This window comes from Macaca thibetana, chromosome 9 (genome assembly GCF_024542745.1).
Source record: "Macaca thibetana thibetana isolate TM-01 chromosome 9, ASM2454274v1, whole genome shotgun sequence".
NCBI classification, from domain to species: Eukaryota; Metazoa; Chordata; class Mammalia; order Primates; family Cercopithecidae; genus Macaca; species Macaca thibetana.
The window spans coordinates 110,077,945-110,083,680 of record NC_065586.1 but is presented as its reverse complement, the minus strand read 5'-3'; positions in this window follow the sequence as shown (position 1 = coordinate 110,083,680).

The window sequence follows — 5,736 nt, the reverse complement described above, 5'->3', positions numbered from 1 at the left end:
CTTGGGCCTCAGGTCACAGCTCGGCTTTACTCAAGACCCATCCTTTCTTGGCCCATCCTTCCCTAATGCTCATGGAGGTTTTTCCTGAAGGGCACTGCCTGGAGAAATCACATGCCCTGGAATCCCTGTCTGAGGCTCTGCTTCCAGAACCTGAACTAAGACAGGAACTAAGACTAAACAGAGAACTAAGTTCTCTGCTTCTAGAACCTGAACTAAGACAGCCGTGGCCCTGAAGAGGCTGGCATTCTAAGGTCTTTTACCTGCTGTCATAAATGGTTCCCCCAAGTCAGTCCAGTTTCTCTAGTTTCCCTCAGAACTTTGCCTGTGGCAGAGGCAGTTCACAGGGGCTCCACTCCAGCACAGAGCAGGGAGACAGCAGGTCCACACCACTGCCAGTTGAGTGCTCTGCCAGTTGATGGCAACTTCAGTGGGCTGAATTCTTCCTAGGATGCACCTATAAGGCAAAGTGTTTTGTCCTGAGGGCCACAGGCTTACAGTGACGGGCAGAGAGAAATGCAGTTGCTTTGTGCAGACACCTAAAGGACCCCTGTGAACGGGCTCTCCCTTACCAGGCTACTGCCATCATCCGAAGTTCCAGTTTTAGAGATTTAGTTCTTGGTGGCACACAGCTATAGTTCTAGATACTTGAGAGACTGAGGCAGGAGGATCCCTTGAGCCCAGGAGTTTGAGACCAGCCTGGGCAACACAGTGAGACCCCCTTCTCTATATTTTTGTTAAAAAGATATTTTGTTCTTTATGTTGAAACACAATCTGACTTATTACTCTGTCAGCCGTTGACAGTTTCTTGTGAATTAATTTGTCCCAGAGTCCAGTGTGACAGCTGGTCCAGGCAGCATTGGATGGGGGCAGGGAGGAAAGTTAGGGCCAGAATAGAAGTTTGGGTGAGGCACTCATGCCAGAGACTGGGGCAATGTGAGAGGCCATAGCCAGGGTCTGCCCTTTTCCCAGCTTTGCTGATGACAGTGGTAGTGAAAAAAAGATCCATTTTTAAAGATCCTCCTTTTCTATTTCGGAGTCTCACACAGTGATGGACACATAGCAGGACTTTAAAATGCTTGCTCTGCAACACAAAGACAATGACTGAATGATCCCACTTCCATGAGGTATCTAGAGTAACCAAACTCATAGAAACAGAAGGTAGAAGGGCGGTTGCCAGGGTCCAGGGGGAGGAAAATGGAGAACTGTTGTTTAATGGTGATGGAAATATTTTGGAGATTGGTTGTATAACAGTGTGAATATACTTAACTGAACTGTGCACTTAAAGATGGTTGATGGCAGTCCTGAAACTGTGTATATCTATTATGTATCATCTAAAATATTGTTTAAAAAATAGTAGATGGCAAATTTTATGTCACGTATGTTTTACCACAATTAAACATTTTTAAACAATGCATGCTTTTCAAAGACAATTTGGGCTTTTCATAGAGCAGATCCTCAGGAACTATTTGTTGACTTACTTGCAGAGCACATTCCTTTGGCAAACTCCCAAACCTAAGAGAAAAGCTCAAAAAGAAATAAGCAAAAAAAGCATAAAGGGCCTGAAGCCCTTCAGAAACCTGTTTCCAAATTCTTCCAGATTCCAACTTCTCCCCTACTGAGGCTGTTCCCAAACCTGTCTCCACACGCCTCCCACTCCAAACCCAACCCTGCTCCGGCCCTGCCACATTTCCAGGCTCTCTGTTGCTTCCCTCCTTTCAGATTCTACTTTTATCTTCTCAGATGTTAACTCTTTCCCCATCCAATGCACAAAAAATTAGCCAGGCATGATGGCATGTGCTTGTAGTCCCTGCTACCTGGGAGGCTGAGGTGGGAGGATTGCTTGACCCCGGGAGGTTGAGGCTGCAGTGAGCCGTGATTGTGATCATGTGACTGCACTCCAGCCTGGGTAACAGAGTGAGACACTGTCTCAAAAAAAAAAAAAAGAAAAAAAGAAAAAGAGAGATCGACTTGTCGTTATCAGTCCGTTTTCACGCTGCTGAAAAAGACACACCAAACTCTGGGTAATTTATAAAGAAAAACAGGTTTAATGGATTCACAGTTACAAGTGCCTGGGGTGGCCTCACAATCATGGTAGAAGGCAAAAGGCACATCTTAAAGGGTGGCAGGGAAGAGAGAGAATGAGAACCAAGCAAAAGGGGCTTCCCCTGATAAAACCATCAGACCTCGTGAGACTTTTTCTCTACTAGGAGAACAGTATGGGAGAAACCTTCCCATGAGTCAGTTGTCTCCCACCGAGTCCCTCCCACAACACATGGGAATTATGGGAGCCACAGTTCAAGATGAGATTTGAGTGGGGACACAGCCAGACCATATCACTTGTAGAAACAATAATGCTTCAAAGCCTTCAACGGGGAATTGATAAATACATTAACCAACAAAGGAATACAACCAGCTATTAGACAAATGAAAGAGATCTCTGTGTCAGCAGGGAAAGATGCTAAGGAAGACAAGACAGGACACAGAACAGTGATCCTCCCGCTTTGACTTCTCAAAGTGCTGGGATTGCAGGTGTGAACCACCATGCCTGGCCCTGTGGCAGACATCGAAAGGACTACTGTGAGGGAACTCTCCCTTACCAGACAACAGCTGTTATCTGAAATCCTACTTTTAGAGACAGTTCTCGATAGCACACACCTGTAGTCCCATCTACGCAGGAGGCTGAGGCAGAGGATGGCTTGAACCCAGGAGTTTGAGACTGCAGTGAGCTGTGATAGTGCAACACGGGGCTGTGCTGGGTCCTGGCTGCCCCTCCCCAGAGTGTAGACCAGGAAGATTTCCAGAGGAGCCTTGAGAGCTTTGACAATATGTTGATGCCACTGGGAGCCCCTGAGGGCTGGCCTCTGTCTCCTTGAACTGGGGTCTAAGTGCTGTGAAAAAAATCTGAAGGCCAGAGATGACTAAGTGTTTGGAGGTGCTAGGGAGCTGCTGGACTGGGGGCTCCCTGCTCCCCACATCTGCGGGAGCAGGAAGGCAGCTGTGGGGCTACTATGGTTTGAATATTTGTGTTCCTCCAAATTCATGTTGAAACTTCATCCCCAAAGCAACAGTATTGAGAGAGGTGATGCTTTTAGGAGGCGATTAGGCCATGAGGCTCCACCCCTCAAGGATGTGATTAGTGCCTTATAAAAGGGCTGGAGGGAACTAGTTAGGCCGCCCTTTTTGCCCTTCAGCCCTTCTGCCAAGGGACACAGCATTCGTCCCCTCCAAAGGACGCAGAGACAAAGTGCCATTTTGGAAGCAGAGGACAGCCCCCACCATAAACCCAGTAGGGCCTTGATCTTGGGCTTCCCAGCCTTCAAAATTGTAGGATATGAATTATCATTGCTGATCAATTATCCACTCTGTGGTATTGTGTTAACAGGAGGAACGGACTAAGACAGAGACCATGATGTGTCTGGTCCAGGAGGCCCCAGCTGCGGGACACTGGAGGGGCAACCTGGAGGTGTCTCAGGTTGACGAAGGGGTTATTGGGGATGGAGATGTATTTGCCCCATCAAAGGAACTCCCCCTCACAGGGGAGAGGGGCCAGCGGGGGATTTCTGAAAGGGCCCTGCAGGAGCATCAGCCTTAACAGTCAGCCAGGCACAGGAGCAGGGCCCAACTTGGGATGTCCCGTTGCAATAGGAACCGTCTTCTGCCTCCACTTCTCTTTCTCTGATGCCCTTTGACCCTCCACCTGGCAAGCAGTCAGGAAGAGAGTAAAAACCCATCAGGCTTCCCACCCAAAAATAGTTCCACCCTGGGGAGGGAGGGAAGACATTCCTTTTACTGAATTGAGACTATGTTTGGGCCTTCAAGAGACTGCAGGAAGGCCTGAGTGATGCAGGTGCCAGCAAAGATGACCCTTACTATATAAAACTTGAAGACAACAAAAGAGGAAAAGTCAAATTGTGTTTTGATCACAATTCAAATGTCAAGCGAGTTTTTGTGGGTTTTCATATAGATTAATTTCAGAATAATTATTCTAACTCTGCTCCACTGTGCCCTGTGTAAATTGCTGCAGGGAAACATGATCAGCTTGCTTAGTAGGCAGCGAATATCTTGGCAGTGACACAGGTTTTAGAATCAACCCCATCTCCCCAATTCAGGCAATTAAGTCTTATTGGTCTCCATTTAGATGAACAGGACAAGCTTCTGTAATTAAGATATTGTTGTCAACTTGGAATGTCTGCCCAGCTAAAAAACACAATGTGTAATTTATTGTGACTGCTTTTCATTGAATGAGCTAGAAGAAAAGTAAATTAGCCATAAATTTAGAGAGATGGCACATAGTGATATTTTATGGAAACTGTCACATTAGCAGTAAGAGAAAAGGCCAGCTCCCAAGAGAATGCACAGGAGAAAAACTTTACTCTGTGAAGCTCCACCAAATGCTATGAGTGTAAGAAACTCTGGGGTGAGCATCAGAGACATAAAGACTGGTGTTTCCAGTTCTCATAAGGGAGAAAGAAATTGCTAAGCCAAGGCTCTGGAATCCTCAAGGCTGGCCAAGGCTACACCTGTTCAGGCACTCAGCAGAGAACTGATGGAAATGCATTCGTGCTGTTGTGGCCCACGCACATGACTTGCCAGGTGGCTCAGAGGGAAAACTCCCTGGAGATTTGCTGCTTTACCTTCAAGTCTGGGCTGATGCAATCCCTGGAGGTCTGAAGCCAGCTCGGGCTGCTATAACAAAATACCATAGGCTGTCTAGCTTAAACAACAGATAATTATTTCTTACAGTTCTGGAGGCTGGGAAGTCCAAAATCAAGGTATGGGCAGATTGTGTTTCTGGTGAGGGCTCTCTTCCTGGCCAGCAGACAGCCTCCTTCTCAACATATCCTCACATGGCAGAAAGAGGAAGTTCTGGTTTATCTTCCTCTTCTCATAAGGGCACTAATCCCTTGGGGCCTTGGGGCTTGCTTTCATGACCTCATCTAAACCTAATTACCTAATACCACATTGGGGCTTAGGGTTTCCGCCCATGAATTCTGGGGGACACAAACACATAGAACTATCCAGGGTGCAAATAATAGGCCCTCTGTTGGATGCTTTCTGAACTTTACCTTCACCAGCACCCACTTATGAATATAGATGATTAAGACTGGGCTGTTTCCTTTCCCACACTCCAGCCTTTCAGGAGACAAAATGGGGAAAAGAAGAAAAGCCTTAGTGGCACCATCAACAAGGGCCCTCAAATATTATTTGTTGGGGTACGTGAGTCTGTATTTGTGTCTTGTTCCGAAAAGGAATAAAGGTGGCTTGCAAAGATAAAAACACTAGTCTGGAAGACAGATGAGGTAACAGGACAGCAAGGGTAGGGACAGAAGATGGGGCCAAGTCTTAAAATAGAAGGCAAATTAAATCTATTTTGCTTAAGTAGGGAACAGTGCCACTTTTTCTGGGAAGCCAATGGCATTCTGTTCCATCTCTCTTTTAAATTAAAAGTTAAGTAGTGTTAGTCTCAATTTAGGGGCCTGCATCTCGATGAGTTTGTTTTGTTTTGGTTTTTTGTTTGGATCCCTGACCTAAAATCTCTATTTCAATAGGAAAAGCAGGCTCCATCACAGCCCGTTGACAGTTTTCTTGTCACTACCTTCCTCTCGGGATCTTTGATGGGGAACTTGGCAACTCTTAAGGGTAGCAGAGGAAGTCAAAGGTTAGGAAAGAATTGGACAGTCTGTACAATACGAGAACTCTGTACAATACGAGAACTCCATATTTTAAAGAAGAAAA